We start from the raw sequence: 21,928 nt of genomic DNA on the forward strand, positions 1-21,928 counted from the left end.
AGTGGAGCAACAGCCAATATGGAAAGGACATGGTGTAGAAGATACAATAAATCCGCCTATAAATCACTGAGGTTGGGGGGTAGGGGACTTATTTGTTAATGCAACATAAACTAGCCTATCCTGACTAGTAAATTCACAAACACAGACTTCCAGGGCAGAAGGGATGAGGCAGGAGATGCTGAGTAACACCAAATAACCTGCAACCCTTTGGTCAGGTTACCCCACTCAGGGATTTCCCCCACAGATTTCACACCAGAACCATGAAAATGAAGTATATTTAATTTTACATTTTCACTCTCTCCCTGCTCGTGACCAAACAATTCAGTACTAATGACTAACTACTCTAACCAAAAAAAAAAGTGTGACAGGGGATGTAGGCAGCCTGTCTGTGCTCCGTTTTCACAGCCCACAGCTATAAATAATACCATTAGGAAAGCACACATTGCCTTAGATGGAAGGCACAAAGAAAAGCACTTTCTCTGATAGTTTAGCAACACATTCAGATTTCATGTCTCAAGGTAAAAATAGGCCTAACAAATGAATTAAATTTGGAAGCTGAGCTGAAGTGAAGAGCACTGGCATTATGAAACACGCCATAGGAGGAAAGAAAGACTTATAAGGTGCTGTTTTCTCTCTGCTGGTGAGCAGGATAGAAGGGTGAAAAAAAGGATTTTCCTGAGAAATAAAATAATCATCAAGGGTTTGAAGTTAAAAATATCACCCTTATTACATTGGTAACTGAAAGGAACTCTGCAAACCGTGCAGGCTTCAGCAAAGAATAAATAAATCTAGACAGATAGGATATTCTTCTGAGTACTTTCAGTATTAAGAAAAAATGGGGGGGAAAAGGTCCAAAGAAAATGGTTGTCAAAGAATGTTTAAAAAATACGTAAACTTCCAGTTCAATAACTCATACGTTTTGATTGTTAGTTTAGTTTATTTTTTGGTTTTGGTTTGTTTCAATAAACCCCACCCATTCTATTAAGCAATTTTCAGTTCTATATTTAATGTTTCTGGTACTTGAGCAAAAGAAGTGTTAGTAGATACTATATGTTCCAAAAGACAAGAAAAAGTCATCAATCATTAACCTTTCTTAACGCTGCAGTCTAAGGCAAGTACATCACTTATCCTATACCACATGCAAACAAAAAATGCTTAAATTGTCTTCTATGTCAAAATATGCTCTATTTATCTGCAAGCATAATATATCTAACATTCGATACATTCATGAGGGTAAGAATCATTTCTTGCTCTCCTTTGTATCTCTCCTCAGGGCCTACTAAGTGCAGTGGCTAAAACCCGATAAGTGCTTAATAATATTTTTAATTGAATAGAGTGACTTTTCTCCATCAGCCCCTCTTTGCTTTAAGTGGCCTACCACGTATGAACTATACACTATGTTGATGGAAAATTAGTGTAACTTTATGCCAGCAAAGCATCAGCAGACAATAACACACCCATCTGACTCTATGTCTAAATCTGTGTTCCCCAAACTGCACGACTGGCATCATAAAAGTGAGTTAGGATAACTCAATTTAATCATTTCACTGAACAGCTGGAGAACTGTCTGAATATGCCAGCAGTCCTGTGGCCATTGTGATTTGGCAGATCTCAGTTCCCAAAACACTAAACACAGGTGAGGCCTTTCCAAGAGACCCAAATGGCTTGGGGGACACAGCTGAGATGACTCACAGCCATGATCACAAGAAGCAGAGGGGCTCATGTGTTCGTTGTAGAAACAGGCTTGGAACAGCTTATTCCTGGATATCTGGACAATTCTTGTGGTCAGCCCCTTCAAGCGTAGGAGATCTAAGTAATCAGTCATCCCAAGCAGTCAACAATGATTGTGCAAATCCTCAACCTCCATAACAAGGGCTTCTTGATTAATCTGTGAATAGTTCTGTTCTGCTGCTTTAAGGCCAGCTAGTGTGTTGGAACAAAGCACAGTGGAACTGTTGGAACTGAAGTGTCAATGGTAAAGAACTTACTGATAATGCCTTCTTCTAGCTGGCTGTGAAGTGTCTCAGGACCTAAACTAAGACAAAATAAAGCAGACTAGGATTTATAATCTTTGTTTTTTAGAGTAAACATACCATGAACAGTATAGTTTTATCTGAGGTTTAGTGACTTCAGGGTAATTTATGCAAACACTTAAAGCACAATTGGAAGTTTTGAACTCACATTTCATACCGAACCAATTCAACAAACATTAATGAATGCTTACTATGTGTCGAGTAGTGGGGTTGGGTACCAAAATATAATGATGAACAAATGAATAGGGTGCTATTAAGAGTTCATATCATTTGTTGAATGTTGCATGAATTTACCTTCCATTGATTCCACAGTCAGGATACCACTTCTCCAATTCCAAAAAACAAGCTCTCCATGAACCAATGAAATTTTCAGGCCAAAAGCATTTTGAAATAAAAACACAACTCAGAATTAACCTCAATGAATATGATTGCTTAGTCATCTATAGTAATGTCATTGACAATTGGCCATTGTTAATGAGCCTATGCAGAGACCTTGAACCTAGAAGGAAAAGAAAGTCAACTGACTGTAGAATCTGGATATAGATTTATTCATTCATCCATTTATTTATAAATTTGTCTATTCAACATATATTTTATTGAGTCCCTAATATGAGTACATCCTGTTCTAGGCATTGAAATACCATAGTGAACAAAAGAGATAAAGCCTTCCTCTCTTCAAGCTTATTATTGTAGTGAGAGAGACAGAAAATAAGCAGGCAAGCAAATAAAATATATAATTTCACTAAGACTAACTGCTCTAAAGATAAAGAAGGATAAGGTAGGTAATAAAAACTGATTGATGGGTTTGGAGGTGAAATAGATGGTGAACATCCTCAGCAGGCTGTATTTTGCAGAATAGAGAATACATACATTATAAGAATACATTTAGCTCCATTATTTTTTTAACATCTTTATTGGAGTATAATTGCTTTACAATGTGTGTTAGTCTCTGCTTATAACAAAGTGAATCAGCTATACATATACATATATCCTCATATCTCCTCCCTCTTGTGTCTCCCTCCCACCCTCCCTATCCCACCCCTCTAGGGGGTCACCAAAGCACTGAGCTGATCTCCCTGTGCTACGCGGCTGCTTCCCACTACCTATCTATTTTACATTTGGTAGTATATATATAAGTCCATGCCACTCTCTCACTTCATCCCAGCTTACCCTTCCCCCTCCCCATGTCTCAAGTCCATTCTCTACATCTGCGTCTTTATTCCTGTCCTGCCCTAGGTTCTTCAGAATCTTTTTTTTTTTTTTTTAGATTCCATATATATATGTGTGTTAGCATACGGTATTTATTTTTCTCTTTCTGACTTACTTCACTCTGTTGACAGTAAAAATATGGAACGCTTCACAAATTTGCGAGTCATCCTTGCGGCAGGGGCCAGGGTAATCTTCTCTGTATCGTTCCAATTTTAGTATATGTGCTGCCGAAGCGAGCACTTAGCTTCCATTTTAATTAGCAAAATATCAAGAATATTGCTGAAGCAAGGGGCTGCAGAAAAATAAGAACAGAACCAATAGGTCTTAGCTCAGTCTCCAAGACTCCCCTAAATCCTCAAAATGGTGTCACAGCTGCCTGTGATACAGTTCGTGCAAGGTAAACACTGGTATTTTTTGCAGAGCAAATTCAAGGTGTAGTAAAGTTATAAGCAGCTTCTGAGATGCAAAATAGGATAACGTGCCAAGACAACAGCCTTGCCAGACATATCATTGCATAGAGAGAAGATTTTCCAGATCACTTTAATACTTCCTTTAGGATACAAGAACTTAGATTATTAGAGTTCTACCATGGTGTGGAAAGGAGGCCTATCCTCTCACAGCTAAGCCATCACTATGGCAGACAGAGGATGTGTCTTAAGGAAGTGAAAGAAAGTCGTCCTTTATGGACATAAGATGGTGAAAAAGAGAGAGAAGAAAAAAGACAAGTAAACACATGCCTTCAAATTTTTTCCATCTTGGCTTCCGCCATGAAAGGAGGGTAATTATGTCACACATGCAGTACCAATGAGATCCACTACCCCCAATTTAGAATCTGAAATGGGACCACTTAGTAGAGTATCCAATCTAAGGCACAGCCACTCCAAGAATCCTTAGCAGTGTGGTTAGGTAAAGAAGCCTTGATATTTCGCATTCCCAAGCCACCTGCATTTCCCCATTGCTTGGATTCAAAGTGAAATCCAACAGGCCAACCGTGGAGCCCACCACAGGAAAAGCATAAGGACTCCACAGCCGAAGAGGACCCAAGAACAGAACGCCAGATGAGGAGGAACTGCTAGAGACTTGGTGGTTGACACAAAGCAGCCAAAGTCCACACTGGTAGCATTTCCTGAGCCAAGAGAACAGCCCACAGCTTCATATGCTGCAGATCTCAGCTCTGAAAGTGGCGAGAATTCAGTAATCAATGGCCATGACCTTGGAGCTCAGAAGACATCACACCTTAAGAATCTCAAATCTTCTCCTTTGCCCCAGGGCTACACAAGTTTGAGCAATACTCACCTTTCCACTCACACCAACTCAATGTTAGAAACGGGGCAGGAGGAAATAGAAGCGCCTCCAAGACTCAATATTTTTCTTCATATGAGAGACTGAGTATAACCTAAAGGGGTTATTTAAATTGTCAGATTGAACTAATTTTAAAACATACTGGAAATTTAATTAAGTTTTCCCACAAACCAGCATGTGGGAGCTCAGGAAGGGGACAGGCAATAGACAAAATAAAGGAGCCATGTTTCTCTGCACATCTGAATTGTCGTGTGAGTTAAGTCCTGAACCCTGCCACACAAGTCACACATTTCATCTGACCTCTCTCTCTGGTTACCTGTGGGACCCATGTCCTAGGGTTGGAGAAAGAGCTGGTGCAAGAGGACTTGGGTCCAAAATATGCAGAACTGACATAATTCTTTCTCGGGTAGTCAATCATTGTATTCAGAATTAAATTAAGAAGTTCCTTCTGAATGGCTAAGCCGGAACTACTTTTGAGACCTAGTTGTTTAATGGGTGTTGAAATTTTTTTCCAGGGATCAGAAAGTCAGAACGTGGCCAATGCAAGACACATCATCAAAGAGACAGTGTCTTCTAGAATATAAGATTCAGACATTTTATGAGGAAAATATAATAGATTTCAGACATGTTTATGAGGAAAAAAAGATGGGAATCATCAAAACTCCCAGAACAAGTACCTCTTTTTATAAACTTGCACCTCAAATTAATTTAGTTTCTTAGTTTCAAAAAATCACAAATGGGTTCAAGTTGGAGACAAAAAATAGGCTCTTAAATATCAAACCTTGTTTTCCTTCTTGAGAAACTCAAATATAGTAATGAATAGGGATCAGTGATGTAGATGTAATTTTAGGAAATCTCCTGACTTTATAAAAGTCCAAATATTAAGATAAAATAAGATGAAAGTACCTATTTTTAAGCAAATATGAAAATATAAAACAAAGATTTCCTAAACTAAGAGATTCTTCCTCTGAAGAGGAGGAAGAAAAAATTTAAAAAAAACAGATTCATTGAAAACATTTTAAAATATTTATTTCCATTTATACTGTTTCTAAATTTGTTTAAAATATATTTGTGCTAAAATAACTGAAAATTAGCTTGCTGACAAAAAATTCAGCTTAGAAAGAAAAGGAAACAGAGGCTTAACCACTGTTCCTTTACAATTTCTGCCTAGTTTAAAAAATAAAAATTAAAAAAAAGTCTGTCTTCATTGTTCTTCTGACATCTTTTCATAACCAGCTTTAATGTGATATTCTATTACATCTTCTTAAATGAAATAATATATCTATCTTTTATTCCACAAATCAATCAGGTATAACATGTAGTTTATACTTAAAATTTTTCCTTTGTAAAGATACCCAGAGATTTCCTAAGAACCCCATGGAGAGTGAGAAAGCATGATTTGTTGTTAAGAAAGCCACTTGAAAGAGCTTCCAGGTGAAGTTTTTAAAACACCCTCTCACCCAGCAAAACTTTCCATATTGTTAAATCTTATAACCTCTGGTAACCTGTAATATTTGGAGGTGAGGAGGTGACTGATCCCTCACACTTTCCCAAAAGAGCCCCCTGCTCCCACTTGCCTGTAATCACGTTTTAATATTGAACTTAATCTTCTTGCTCACAAATTACAAGCCTATAACAATTACCTCAAGAGTGGCACCAGGAAACAAGAGTGCATTATTACTGCATAATCATCCCTTAATATTTCCAGTTTACTCCTTTCATTCCAGGCCTTTGCAAAAGGCCTCATTTATTCTTAAATTCCAGGAACACGGGAGCTAAGAAAAGCTTTGTTGTGTGGCAGAGAGCTCCAGATCTTGCATTGATGAGGAAGGGGAAATCAAATGGGGCCATCCGTTAACAGCTCAGTCCAGAATCCTTATGGAAACTCCTCCTCTTCAAATGACCGATGGGCCTGGGCCTCTCAGTCTGCAGGCTGTTTGCATTCAGTCAACACTTCAATTTTATAGGCCTGTGGAGCCAAAGATTACAAGACTTTTGAACTCCAGGCTGCCTCTGTCTGGCTACACCCTCTGTTTCTGGAGCCCAAATCTTTTTTAACAGCTCTACAAAAACAAGCAATTAGGGTAAGTTCTGTTAATCTTCTCCTTTGGACCTAGAGGTAATTACGAATTTTGAATCAACCAGTGAGGAAGCAGAATGACCACTACCAAAGCTTGGAGCTATTTAGGAAAGATCAAACTGTACATCAAAGGCGGTGATAAGGACTGACTCCAGTCCCTTAAAAATGTCCTACTGTTGTTTCATAGGAAGTTCCATACAGTGCTAGGCTAGATTTTTAAGGAAAAGAAGAAATGTATAAATTAACATGAATGAATACTAGAAAAATGTTGGCTATATTCCCTGCACCATACAATGTATCTTTGTATCTTATTTACTTTATACATGACAGTTTGTACCTCTAAATCCTCTTCCCCTATCTTCCCCCTCCCCCCTTCCCTCTCCCCACAAGTAACCACTACTTTGTTGTCTATATCTGTGTCTGTTTCTTTTCTTTTTTTCCTTTTTTGTTATATTCACTAACTTGTTTTATATTTTAGATTCCACATATGAGTGACATCATACAGTATTTGTCTTTCTCTGTCTGACTTATTTCACTAAACATAATACCCTCCAAGTTTATCCGTGTTGTTGTAAATGGCAAACTTTCATTCTTTTTTACGGCTGAGTAGTAAATTAACTATACCTCAATTAAAAAAACAAAAACAAACAAACAGAAAGCACTAAACCAACTAAATAAGTGAATATAAAGACTTCTTTAAAAAATGAAAAGAAAAAGTCAGGGAGATATTTTAAAAGGCTCAAAATATGTTAGAGCATCCATTGCTCTATCTTTCTGTTACCAGATGGGTAACTGCACATCTGGTTTCTCCATACCCAATAGCATGCACCTCTTCTTTTCTCCTAATTCACACTGTTAATGTACTTCAGTCTATTAACAGACTTGAAATTTAGTCTAGGCAATTTATGTTAAATTAAGAACAGGATGGTCTTTTTAGTTACTCAAAATAAAATGCTAAACACTGGGTACAGGAAAATTCATAGCATCTCTTCCAAAATCGGATTTTTAAACTGCTTTTTATCTCTAATCTAAATTATTATATATAATATATACGGAAAGCCAGGGGTCCTTAGGGAGAGGCAAGGAATTCATTTCATTCTTGTCAACAAGTATTTTGCTATAAAATGTGTCAATGGTCAACTCTGAGTTGTCAATGGTCAACTCTCCACTAACCTGGCATCTTTTCAAACAAGTCTGTAGTTTTTCTATAAAGATTTTGCATGGATATGCCAACTATACACTTCTTGAAACATAAACATCATAAATGTTAGTAGGGCTACGACTGCCACCAAGAGAACAGGGAGTTCCTAATTTACTAATGGGTTGAGTTTCAAAACCTCATTTTTTTAAGTACTTGGAGCGTAGAGTGAACTTTCCCATAAAAACATTGTTGTGATTATTCCATCCAAATGGGTCTGCCTAACAGCGCTTCACTCACGCTCCTCCATGCCCTGCCCCTCTGACTTGCCTCTGCAGCTCCCTCCTCCTGGAATGCCCTTTACCCCTCCCCTCCTTCATATCCAAAGGCAACTCATGCCCTTGACAACCAGCTCAAAAGCTACCCCACCAAGATTCTCAACAGAAGGAACCAATTACTGGATCTGCAGAACTGAAGTGCTCTTCATGGCCCCTCTGTAGTGGACATTGTGGTCATTTCCCCCCCACGTCCATTCTACCCCCTCCAATCTGTGGTAACAGCCATAGGGTTTCAGTGAGACTGAGCCCACCCCTATTTCCTGGAGTGGGGTCTGTGCCAATGAGGATAATCTCATCTCTCTTGACTGAATCTTTGATCCAGGTAATCTAATCCTAAACCAATAGGTATTTGACATTTTCCTGGCCACATGGACTGGTTCAAGAGATGTACAATCAGCACAAGTTTTAGGACTTTTCACCAATGACTGTGGGAGGAGACATTCTCTTCCTGGACTTGAAAGTTACGGATAATATGGCTCATGTTGCTGTGGGCATACCTGTTGTTCCCATCGAGGAAGCCAGAGTGAAGTTGACACCCAGAGGAGGGCAGGAGAAATAGAGCCAGGATCCTGATAGAACAAGCTCCCCAAGCCTGACCTACCTCTGAACTTTCCAGTTACATAAGCCAATCATTCCCTCAAGCCACTTTGAGCTGGGTTTTGTTACCTCCAATGAAAGCCTATTACTGATACAGCCCTTATCTCTTTCTACTTCATATAATATTTTTGTGTACCAGTTTTATATTCCCTATTGTACCTATTAATTTTCTGAGACCAATAGCACATCGAACCTATCTTTGTATCTGCCCAAGGTGTATATACACATATACGTAACTACGGGTTGAATTGAGCCAACTAACTCAAGTGAAAGCCAGTTATGTGAGATGTTAAAACAGTTTATAGAGGGAAATAATTCTATCTTTAAATAGGATTGACGAGCACTGGATTTTAAAAAGAGGGAATAATTTCTTTACTACAGTATTTTTTAAAGTCCTCAGTGTACTATACTAACATACGTTGACAAAAAGTAGGATTTAATATATTTGTCAGACTTATTTAACTCCTTATCTCTTTCATGCTGAACATCTTGAGGAACTAATGAAACAAAGAACATACTGGGGAAAATGCTATTGTATGTCAAAATGTATCTAAACTATGTTAAGAACTCCAACTTGATGAACTTTGCTGAATAGGAAGGAAGAGGAAAAGGAAATTTTCTCCTTAATTCCTGAGGTCACTGTGCTCACTACATTCTGATCTTCCAGAGTGCTCACTTCCTTTGTCCCTACCTACAATAAAAATCCTTTTTCCCTTCAAATAGTTGAGCTGTCCAGAGGAAAGCAATCTGACTAAATTGTGAAAACTCAGTCAAGCCTTCATATCTCCAATTCCTACGGATACTGTACTTTATTATATTTCGATTAACACCATCCCTTCAAAACTATCTCTAAAAAGCATAGAATATATGTCAGTATTACAAGTGGAAGTGTAGGGCAAACGTTTTTTAACAGGTGTACACATTTAAATGAGATCATTCTATGGAAGACCTTTGACCTTCACTATAGGAAATAAGGGACACTTAGGTTGTCAGGATCATCTTCATCATTGTTAGTTTTAATAATGGTAGTTTTTAGTAACCTCTGGGGGTTACCAGAGGTGGGAGTTGGGGGTAGGTGAAATGGGTGAAGGTGGTCAAAAAGTACAAAGCTTTAGTTATAAGTTAAACAAGTCCTGGGGATGTAAGGTACAGCGTGGTGACTATAGTTAACAATACTTAGAGTATATTTGAAAGTTTCTAAGAGAGTAAAGCTTAATAGTTCTCATCATAAGAAAAAAAGAAACATGTAACTATGTGTGGTGGTGAATGTTAACTACACGTGTTCTGGTAATTACCTCACATTATGTACATATATCAAATCACTATGCTGTACACCTAAAACTAATGAAATATATGTCAATTATACCTCAATAAAAATAGTAATAGTAATTTTTATGCTGTTCTCATTCTGTAGGCATTGGCATTGTTTTCATAATTAGTGATATTTCCTTAAGGGTATTCTGTTCCAAACAGTCTTCTAAGGTTGTTCTATTTATATCTCGGTTAGTTTTTGTTGCCAAACAAACCACTCCAAAACTAAATGGCTTAAGCTTTTCGTGACCCAGGAGCCTTCTGACCCACCAGTTCCAGTACTGTCCCTGCAGTCCTTCCAATTCTTATGGACCTTGTCCCACAAGCCCAGCCCTCCAGTGTCCCGGGAGCTGCCTCAGTCCCAAGCCATGTGTGGTGTGCAGGGGCAATGCCCCTGCTTAGTGCTGGCCTTGACCCTGAAAGCCATGCGGCCACCAGAGACTGCTCTGTCTCAATCGGCATGAGAGCAACAGTGAGGAACTTGGAAAACGTGGGGAAACAAGCACTTCCTTGTTTGATCTCCACCCATAGTCAGCGGCATAATAGCAGAGGGTATTTCTTAGTGGATTTTTATGCATCAACATCTGTTGAAAGTAAAATGGAATGTTTTTCTCAAGACATTGATGTAATTAGATCTAATGCTGTAGAACATCCGCTAACCCAGGGAGTCAAAGAGTCGGAAGGGATTTTCCTTGTTCCTCTTAAAGAAAAATTATATCCCGAGAGGAAGAAGTAAAAAGATTCACCAGATTGCATCTTTACTTTTTAATTCTTTCACTCATGAGCACCATTAATCTAGTTTACAGACTTGACCTTTATTCATTTAGAAATATGTTGCAGGTGCAATTTGAAGGTATTCTTGGAAGGATTTTTTAGCCATTGCTCCCCTTTGCTGTGAGAGGGAGGTGATATCGCTTGCTTAGAGCAGCTCTGTAAACCCACGGTGACTGCGTACCATTCTCGACGTCCCTTGCATTGATTAAATTACTTTGCCAACAAGGACTTTTTGTCTTACAACAAGTTCCACCAGCTCTAAGTCAGGCAACGATATCAGTAACACCATTTTGTAGAACAAAATTTATTAAAACTGCCTTAGATTGCTAGGTACTTATTCAAGCTCTTTAAGCATGCAAAAATAGATTTTTAAAAAATCACTGTAGTCTATAAGATTTTGATCTGGGCAGTAAATGTGATATTTTAAACCAACCAACCAAAAAGTGAATAGTAACTGGATTATAGGACCAATGATTTATTTCTCCCATTTCTTCTGGTCTGGTTCAGCTTAACAGGGACTGAAAGGTCTAAGACACCCTCACTCACATGTCTGAGGTCTCAGTCAGGACAGCAGAGATGGATGGCCGGTTTCTCCACGTGGTTTCTCCTTCTGCAGGAAGTTCGTTTAGGCTTCCTCAGAAGGTGGTCTTCAGATTCCCAGCAGCAAGAGAGCAAGCCCCCAAGTGCAAGTCCTTTTCAAATATCTGCTGCATCACGTTTGCCAATATCCCCCCGGCAAAATAAATCACATTGTTAAATTCAGATTCAAGGGGTAGAGAATAAACTTCCCTAATTGATGAGAGGAGTGGCAAAGTCACGTCGTCAAGGGGCCTTTGTGTAGTGATGAAAGGAACTGTCATGGACATCTTCTCAAACCATCTATTTCGTTCCCACTCTGGTCACAGTGAAAGCTGAGATGAGCAGTCCCCTACTGAGCCTTGCACAGACTGCTACCCAAACAATTGTGAGCAAATAAATGCATTTTGGGAACACTGGTTCTACTGCAAAAGCTAACTGAAACAACTCCTGAATCCACACGGTAGGTTAAAGTTCCAAAATTTTTTGTTTCCTTTTTAAAACTCATTTTATTTATTTATCTTTCAATGCAGAAGTATTTAAAAGTAAATTAGAGACATCATGTGACTCTTCCCCACAATTTTATTAGGCGAGATGGAGAACAAAAAGTTGTTCACACATGAAAGTCAAGTATAAATTAGGTGGTTGAAAGTTGGGGCATGCGTTTCCTGCCTTCTACACCCTACTCACCAAGGAAGAGAAGGAAAGAGGGTTTGATGGAACAACCACTAAAACAAAACGCACATTTGATGTAGAAACATTGCAGGAGAAACCACCATGTAACTTCATCCTTAATATGACATACTAAGACCCAACCATAAGCAACACATATCCTTATGAAAGCTCTCAGAATTCATAGCACAGATTGCAAGGCAAAGAAAACGCAGGAAAATAAGAGAGGCTGGCAACTCTGCTCCAAGTTTGAATTTTAAAAGGAAACATGTCCACTTTCCTCACCCACCATTACTCAAACTGTATTTTCAAATGAGTCCTTCATCAGAATGTAGCAGAATAATTGCCGGTGTAGAATTTAGGACACCTGAATTTTGGTTTTGGCACTAACGGGCTGATTGATCCCAAATAAGTCAATTGACCTCTCTGGGTCCATGCTTTCACAACTATTCACTGTCTAAATGTTGCTCTTCTAGAAATTAAATGAAATAATTGACCCAACCTCATACCTCATATTGGAATGCTGGGCAGTGTAGCATCATAGTCAAAAGCATGAACTTTGTTATCAAAAAGAACCAGTTTCAGGTCTAGCTCAGTAACTGACTAGCTCTAGAATCTTGGGCAGGTAACTTAAATTCTCTGTTTCGGCGTCTGTAAAATGAGAACCAATAATTGTATTAGAATCTGTTAATTATGAGATAATGCATATCATATGTTCAGCATATGTCTGGCACGTTAAGAAGTGCTCAGGAAATGTGTCTTCATGCTGTTGACAGGAACCTAAACCATGTCTGCTAATCTTGTCCATACTCTCATAAAAATACTGGCCACATTACATGTTCCACGAAGGAATCTTACAGTTGCCCCCCATCACGACCGCCTCAGCTCTGCTCCCATGTCCTAGGGCCAAAGCAGAAGTTGAACATTTGAAATCGACAGAACATTCTGGATCTACTGCTCTCCTTGCCCAAGCTGTTTTACTTCCCTTTTTTTAAACTCTTAATTTCAAGTCTGAGAAAGAGCAAGAGATTTGGGATCTGAGTTTAAAGGAGAGGAAAAAAGCAGACTATACAGACTAACTCTGGCTTCTTCCCCGATTCGTGGAGGAACTCATAGACCCGGTTCCCCGGGGAAAGAATATCTTGCAGTCATCTGCTTGAAACTGGATACTCAGTTTAACCAGTAATTCTGGTCTCTCCATTTTTTCCCTTCATGTTCAAGGTATCAAAGGAACAAATGATGCCTAAAACATCAAAACCTTTTTAATTCTTCACCTTAAAACAACTCTATCCATTCACAAAATGAGAAGTAATTCAGAGTATATTTAGGCAGGTAGAATCTGCTATTCAGTCTTTAAGGGTCTCCATCTTACCTACTAAGGATAATAACAAAACAACAATAACAATGTTGGCGGGGGAGGGAGAAGGCGGAATTTCATCACCCTTCACCTTCATCTAAGCCACTAAACCCCCAGAAAGTATTCCTAGGGTGGCAGGGCCAGTGCTGGAGAACAAACCAACGCCCACCAAACGAATAAATAATTAAAAGTTATAAAAGAAGAGAATAAATGGGTAAATAAAATATATTCTATCCTCCTGCTTTGACAATTCTACCTTCTTAATAACAAGGAAGGCCAGGTTTAAATTCAGGATTCTTGGAGCCCTCAGAGTTCCACACTGAAACAGAGACACAGGGAGAGATCTCTCCCCTGAGCCCTGCCCACTCCCACCCCCCAGGGCCCGCTTGTATCCGGCACCGCAAGCAGCCTCAAGGCAGGTTGGGGATAACCCAGCTCCCAGATCCAAGCAGTTCAAACCCTGCCTGACAGCTGGCCCTTGGCAACCCCACGCGCCTATAAATGCACAATAGTCTGCAGTCAGGAGGATAAGCCCAGCCACAAGGGCACTGAAATCGGGCCTGGGGAGTTCACAGAGCCTAGGCACTCAGACATGGTCTTGAAACAGATCGTGGACTTCAGACAGGTCTGTCCCCTTGTCCAGTATATCCAAGACAGGACCCCTTAGAGCTGGGGGCTCAGGACACGGGCACCTCTTGCCTGGGTCTAAGGGTAACACCGACTAGACCACAGCCTTCTCAGGATCTTCTCAGACCTTCACCCCAGGGAAATTCTGCCTCACACCTTCTCCCACAGGCAGATGGCCTCTCTAGAGGTTTTCTGAGCTTCAACTTCTTTTAGGTGACACCTCGGCTCCCACAACCTTCTCCATAAATCACAAACAAATGTCAGGCAACCAGCTTCTTCCTAATGTCTCATTCCTGACATTATTCTCTAAGTCTGAAACCAAAGCCCAAGTTTCTCATTTTCTCCAAATTCAGAAAACTTGTCTTTTCTTGACATTTTATCCTGCCCCAGGGTAATTCTACTCATTCATCCTTCCCCCAAGGGAGAAGGGAGAAAAAATATGTACATATGTGTAAAAGATAGACCTACAATGAAAAGATATAAATATATATAGCTCATGTACACACAATGACTATCTTAAACTCGTTGCATCTCCCTCACTTCCTATAAAAAATCAGGAGACTAAGGCCTAGTTCCTTTTTTAAATTAATAATTACTCACATCCAACTTTGCCTCTTTATTCCTGGGCCCTGATTATTTCCTAATTTTATTTGTATTCCCCTTTCTTTGAGGTTATCCTTACCAATAGCCCTAAGAGTGGAGTCTATTCAACCAAAAGTACCAAAGTTACCATGCTGGCACCCCTTTCTCTGAGCCCAGTGTCCCTCACTCCTCCACACAAAAGACTGTCAGAGAGCCTCCCTGGCAGCTGCCTTTGCCACCAGTCATTTTCTCTTCCTCATCCCCACCTGCTTTCTCTCTTTCACTCATGTTAAGTTGCCTCTCCTTTGTTCATTTTTCTCAAATGTCTTTGTGCTTTCTTGCATAACTCTCTCCATTCCAAAGAAGCATCATCTTCACAACCAGGATTGGTTAAGAGCCCTCCTCACGGGCAGTGCCAATTGTCACCAAGGCATGCGGAAGGTACGCGGGCAGCCCTATAATAGCTCCTACACTAAGACCAGGCTAGTTCTAGAAAGATTGGGGTGAAAACCAGGGCCAGCTTCATGAGCATGCAGCCGAGCTTCATGGGCCATGTTCTTGGTTTAATGTTCTGATGTCACCATCCTAAAATTCTTAATAATGTTGTCTTTGAACTTTTTAAATGAGGTCCAATAGGACAATGAGGTGAAGAAGTACACACACTAGGCCTGTCCATCATTCCCTGCCACCCCATTCACACACGGAGCGTTTGCGATGCCCCATGAGCACAGAATTCATGGGCCCCTGCCATGTTTGGGAGTTCAGAGAGACTGAAAGCAAGTACAAGGTAAGCGTGTTACATCTATGGCTGTATAAGTGAGGGTGCTACCACACCTAGGGGCCACGCTTCCACTCTGTCCAGAATTTACTCCAAATGCAGAAAGAAGGCCAAGGCGTTCTAAAAAACCCAAACAACCAAGGAACCCTGTCATATCTTTGGTTACTCCTAGTACTTCCCTGTGTTCGCCAACCATTTACCCTGAAAACGATGACATAGCAAAAGGGGGAAAAAAGGCAACCAGTAGTTCCTTTGCCTTTTTAGTCCTTCTTTACCTATCAGTAAGCAAAAGGTAGAGTGTTGGTAGATGTTGCATATCAAGAAATAAAAACCATTGAGTTAGATTTGTGCAGGATTTCCTCTGTTCTGGCAGAAACAAAACACATATGCACGTATCGACTACAAAACATGAAATGTATAATTTCAGTGATTCCACATACAAGTAAAATGCTCTTACGTTTGCATTTAAAACTGGCATTTATATTGGCATTGCACAATATAAAGATTAACAGTAAAATTAATGCTAATAATTTTAAATGCTAATGTCTCTTTACTTAGAATTACATTAAATGGCAAATTTAAACCCCTATGACAATTTGAGAGAGAGGCTGCAGAAGAAAGAAAAAAGCTGTATATTTAAGAACCTTTAACTGTATCTTTTTTCCTACTATTTGAACAGACATCCTCATGTTTTCTTTTTGGACCAGGCCATGCAAGTTATGTAGTCATCCCTGATGAATAACAAAAAGAAAGTGACTGGGGCAGAAGCTGGGCTGGAAGAGGTCAGAGTTGGGCCATAGCCCAGCAGGATGCAGACATTTGTCAAAATGCCCTTTTTGACACCAGAATTCCATCCTCAAACACCTCCAGTGGTGTCCCATCTCATTTAGAGTTAAAACCAAAATCTTACGATGGCTCTATCCCATTGCTACTTCCCCTGCCCATCTCCCTGGCCTCATTTCCTACCACTCACCTCCCCTCTCAGCTCCCATCAGCTACCCTATTTGCATTCTCCCACCCCAGGGCCTTTGCACATGCCATCACCCTCCCTAGAATGCTTCCTCCCCACCCAGATATCTGGAGCTCCCACTTCCTCAAATCTTCATGTATCTCATCAAATGTCACTGTACCAGAGAAACCGTGCCTTACCATCTCATATAAATGCACAATACTTCATTGACACTTCTTACCACCAGGCCTATCATATATGTATTTATTTCTTTATTTAAATGCTTGGTCTCCTCCACTGAAATGTAAGCACCACGAGGGTAGAGAATTTGTTTGTTTGTTTTTCACTGCTATGTACTCAAACTAAGAGAGTGTAAATATTTGTTGAACGAATGAAGCTAATACACTTCCTAAAGTATGAAGTCACTTAGATTGAGATAAGAAAAGCTTCTTTAATGTGAGGCATAAAGCTGGATGGGTTTTCATATTACAAAATAATCTCTAACTTGGATCCACAAATGGTGCCTGATGTCCAAAGTCAGGAAGCATTCTGTTTAGGGAAAACGGCCCAACGAAGGCGCCAAGGAGCCTGGGGCTGGAAGAGGGGAAATGGACTCTGCCGTTAATGAGCTGTGCAATCATACGCTGTAACCAGAACTTACAAAGCCTCAAGTCTCTTAGCTAGGAAACAAACATGATTTAAGAATTCCTGCCCTCTTTATCTCACAGGTTTTTGCATGTAATCAATGAGATAATAAACATCTTTTTGCAAAGTTGCAGTGTTAAAGAAATGCTAGGGAATCACACTTGCCCTGCTAATTAAGGAAACAGTGGGCTGAGAAGAGGGGTATGGGGGAGGGGGTAACGGGCTGTTGAGCCATTTAGCTAAGCCCGGTATTTAGAGAGACTGGAATGAAAGAGGCAATGCAGAACAGCAGATGCCGGGCCGTGTTGATCTTTCACAGGACGACCCCCATACATCTCCCATCTGACAGGAATGTCACTGAGCCCAATTAGAATTAGCCTTTCACATAACACTCAAATTCCTGGACTTCCGAGAACAGCCATATAAGGGAGGAACAGACAGTACAGATAAGACGAGAGGAACGGAGAGGCAAAAGGTTACAGAAAAAAATGGAGATTTTACATTCCCGCACACAAAGGACAAGATGTTTCAACCAATCCTATCATTTTGGAAAAGATCTGACTAGGGAATATTTACCCAAGTTGTAAGCCTGTTCTCTTTCCCAGCATTTCTATGTGGGGTGGGTTTTTTTTTTTTTTTAATTAATTTGTTTTTACTTCCAGACCTTATTTTTATTTGCTTTGTTTTTATTTTTTCTTATCGTTATTTGTTTAACTTTTTATTGCCCTTTGCTGCACTCACGATGCAAGCTGATCTATTCCCAGCACGAAAGCTACTTTGTGCTCCCAGCTGAGTCTCCATCCACACAGAGCAGAACTCTTCATGTCAGGACGCTCGCCTCCGCTAGAATGTATTTTTAAAATTCATTTTCATGCTAACAATGCCCCTGCAAAGATGGTAAGGTGTAGAAAATCAAATTGTGCATGATTCTTAATCAGGAAACTGAAGCATTTTTTAAGGCGCCCTTAGATGCTGCAAATGAACCTTTTTGGTAATTTGGGGGCTCCAGATAACTTCAGCAGAACATTTTTTTTAATACAAATAAAAATGCTCCAACTTGTACCAAAGAAGGGAGGTAGAAGTGACTGTCAAAAGTGGGCAGCCTGACAGCATTCCCTGACGGGGGAAGCCCTGCAGTCTATTTTTAAACCAACCTGTGTAATTTCGTAGAGAAGTCACCACATCTCCTGATAAAGCTTTTGGGGGCGGCTGGAGGATAAGTCTGCAGTGCTGGAAATGGCAGGGCCGCCCACATTGAGAAGGAAGAGCCTCTAGATTTTGCCTTTTCGCAGGACCAAAAAAAAAAAACAAAACCCTAAAAGTGTGCATTTCCTCAGTAAAATGGAAGCAGCCTCTAAGAGAGAAAACACAGAAGCCCCAGATCTTCGAAAACTGGTATGAATATCACCTTATTAGTGTTAGTAATAGTCAAGGGATGTGAGTGAGGTAGAGTTTGACATGGGGAAAAATTGGTAGCAGATCATAAATAAACATGGTTGTTTAATGTAACTTCAATGAGAAAGATTAAATAAACAGTAAATATGATAGAGTTTGAACAGTAGTGCTTCCAATACGCCAGTAACTGGTCCTCAGAGAAATGGTGAGGATAGAGATTTGTCTTCACAAGGAGGACACAAAATGATTTAGCAGAGAGATTATAGAGTTCACCTCCTAACTTTCTTTTTTTTTTTTAATTAATTATTATTATTATTATTATTATTTTGGCTGCATTGGGTCTTCGTTGCTGCACAGGGTTTCTCTAGCTGCGGCGAGCTGGGGCTACTTTTCGTGGTGGTGCGCGGGCTTCTCATTGCAGTGGCTTCTCTTGTCGTGGAGCACAGGCTCTAGGCACACGGGCTCAGTAGTTGTGGTGCACGGGCTTAGTTGCTCCAGGCATGTGGGATCTTCCCGGACCAGGGCTCAAACCCGTGTCCCCTGCATTGGCAGGCGGATTCTTAACCACTGCACCACCAGGAAAGCCCACCTCCCAACTTTCTAGTTGACTGTAGTCTTAATTATTTAACCTCTCTGAGACTTAGTTTTCCTCATCTCTAAAATGGGACTGATCACATTGTACCAAGTAGGGTTGTTGTTAAGATTAAATAACAACACAGAGTAAGTGGCACTGAACAAGACCACAGTGAATGGCATACCCTAAGCCTCTGTCAGACCTTAAATTTGTTGAAAGAGCACTTAGTATGAAGAACCAGAAGGAGTTTCCTGCGGGGCACCATACTTATTCTTCTTGGAAATTCTAAATGGCTAGCTGCCTCCTCCACCTTCTGGTAAGACAAATGCCTGGTCCTGATTTAAGATCTAAGACCAGTTAGTACCCCCATCATCCCAACATCCACTCCCCCTCTACACACACACAAACACACACACACACACACCTCAGGCCACAGCCAAGAGCACACTGTGCCAGTACCCAGCCCTGATCAACTGACCCTGACACGGCCCTGAAGGGCAGTTGTTTGTCTGAATGGAACCTCTTATTAAAAATTAATTCCTGTCAAACCCGATTACATATGAACATAGCCTCATTGTGATGGCTACTGAAATTTCTGGAAACAAACATAGGCCTTACTGTCACCAAAAGCAAAGGGCATTTTAGGACAATTCTGAGTCTTGATCTACGAACATAGAGATACAGCCAGCGGATTCCCCAAGGCTCACAAAGGCATTTGTCCCCCAGGGACAGCCATTTGTCCCACCCTCCTCCCCCCTGCTCCTCCCTGCCCAACACCCACGCCCCCATTCCTTGAGGCATGTGTGTCAGATGAGAAGGCTGTTCCTTAATGCAGATACCCTATCACCACCACCACCACCACCTAATCCAGATTCTACACTTCTGATAGTGTGGGCTTGCCCTTTGAGAGCTTATGGTCCCTCCTCTGTAAATTCAGAATAATCGTGATAACACCACCTCCCAACTCACAGGGTTGTTGTGCGGGATTGAATGAGACAATAGCTGTAAAGCACCTGGAATATAGAGGGCTGGCCCTCAATAAATTACCCATCCCATCTCCACCCTACCCTGTGCATTCCTGTACTGGGATACTGTCTTCTGCAATGTTTCTTCCACATTTAGGGCACAAAACTGGGGGCTCTCGTTTTCTTAAGAGAAATGGGTTGAAGAGAACAGGTTAAAATACCCTAGACCAGATTTACACACCCCACATATCTCTAACAAAATTTGATTTTTCTCCTTTGCATTGTTTCTTCTACTTCCATCTCATGAGATCAAGGAGAAGCCAGAGTTGGAGGTAGAAAATTCATCACATCCTCCTCTTCTCCCTGCTTTTCATATCTTCAATATTTTTGCCATCAACAAGTTTAATCTGGCATTGCGTGATCCTCTAATTGTGGTGGAGAGAGCCCCAGCTTCTAAAATGGGTGCTACCCTACTGACTGAGACAGAATAAAAAGAGTAACAATGCCCAATGAGATAAGGGTGCATGTCTGAAAGAGGGCAAGCAGGCAATATGAATCAGATATAAAATGTGTGAGGTCATTGACCCAGTCATTCCACTTCCAGGAATTTATCCAAAGGAAATAATTAAGCCAGCATAAACCAATGATTTTCATTATAGTATTGCTGATCATAGTGAGAAATTGTAAACAAGCTAATGCTCCTCAATAACATGTCAATCATATAAATTATTCTACATTCATACCATTGAATACAATATAATAAAAAACATCTTTTTTTAAAGATGAAATAAAGCTATACTTAGGGAAAATGAAAGAAGTTCTTTATAAACTGTTGAAGTTGGAAAAGCTGGTTGTGGAAAAATATGTGACTATAATCCTGTTTATGTAAAAATACAAAAATCCCTTATGCATACTTTTAACACCCAAAGTATGTTTTGTCAAGCTTTTGACTGGTTTATAATTTTTCACTATGGTTATACTAAAAAACAAAGGCTAATATAGGAAGAGAAGTGAAAGGATTACTAGCCGAGATCCAAAGTGTAAGAAAAACACAGTTTGGCTTTTAACGCCACGTGAGAAGAAACAAACAAAACAACAACCAAACCAGCCAAACAAAACAAGGAAAACTGTAAATCAGTCAATCACCATCAATCCCTAAGAGCCTGCCTGCTGGGGAGGGGAGGAGGGTTATTGCCCGTAAAGGCTGGAGAAACAAGAAAGGAAGTGGGAAGGATTGCCAAATGAGTAAGGTTCTGAGCACCCATTAAAACAAAAGGAAAACTACATCCCACTGATGTGTAGATTTGAGGCATAGAGAGGACTTAAGCAAAGTAGGTGGATCTCCTAGGTCATCAGAAGGTCACAAAAAGACAGAGGAAGAAGCTCAGACAGCCTCAAGTCCCACCTTACAAGAGAAACTAGAGTTAGGCCACTTTTTTGACTTCACTTAAAGAGTGAGTACATATATATACACTACCAAATGTAAAATAGATAGCTAGTGGGAAGCAGCCGCATAGCACAGGGAGATCAGCTTGGTGCTCTGTGACCACCTAGAGGGGTGGGATAGGGAGGGTGGGAGGGAGACGCAAGAGGGAGGAGATATGGGGATATATGTATATGTATAGCTGATTCACTTTGTTATAAAGCAGAGACTAACACACCATTGTAAAGCAATTATACTCCAATAAAGATGTTAAAAATAAAAAAGGAATACATGTAAGAAAACTAGGGAAGAATTTTTTTCTTCTCTTTTTCCCAGTTACATATTTCATAATAAATTTAAAATAAGGAGCAGTTAAAAAAAAAAAGAAAGAAAGAAAAAAATTTGTGTGAGTAAATCAACTTGTAGGGAAGAAATGGGGAGAAGTGTGGTTTTAGGAAAGAGATTTTTTTTTTTATGTTTTGAAACCTATTCCTTAATCTGAACTGATGATCAGCATTTTTAGGATTTTATTATTTTATTTTAGGTACACCTGTGATTTATTTTGGTAAGAAGAACAAAGTTCTTGACAGGTGCTTAAATAAA

At 40.0% G+C, this 21,928-nt stretch overlaps 1 non-coding gene across 1 annotated transcript; it reads right to left on the reverse strand.

The window, feature by feature from the left end:
* Window positions 1-3,374: 3,374 nt before the first annotated feature.
* LOC118902973 lies at window positions 3,375-3,482 on the reverse strand. The gene has a single exon (XR_005021683.1). It is a non-coding gene; the product is annotated as a U6 spliceosomal RNA (small nuclear RNA).
* Between the last annotated feature and the right edge of the window lie 18,446 nt (window positions 3,483-21,928).

Source organism: Balaenoptera musculus, chromosome 10, assembly GCF_009873245.2.
Source record: "Balaenoptera musculus isolate JJ_BM4_2016_0621 chromosome 10, mBalMus1.pri.v3, whole genome shotgun sequence".
Classification (NCBI taxonomy): Eukaryota; Metazoa; Chordata; class Mammalia; order Artiodactyla; family Balaenopteridae; genus Balaenoptera; species Balaenoptera musculus.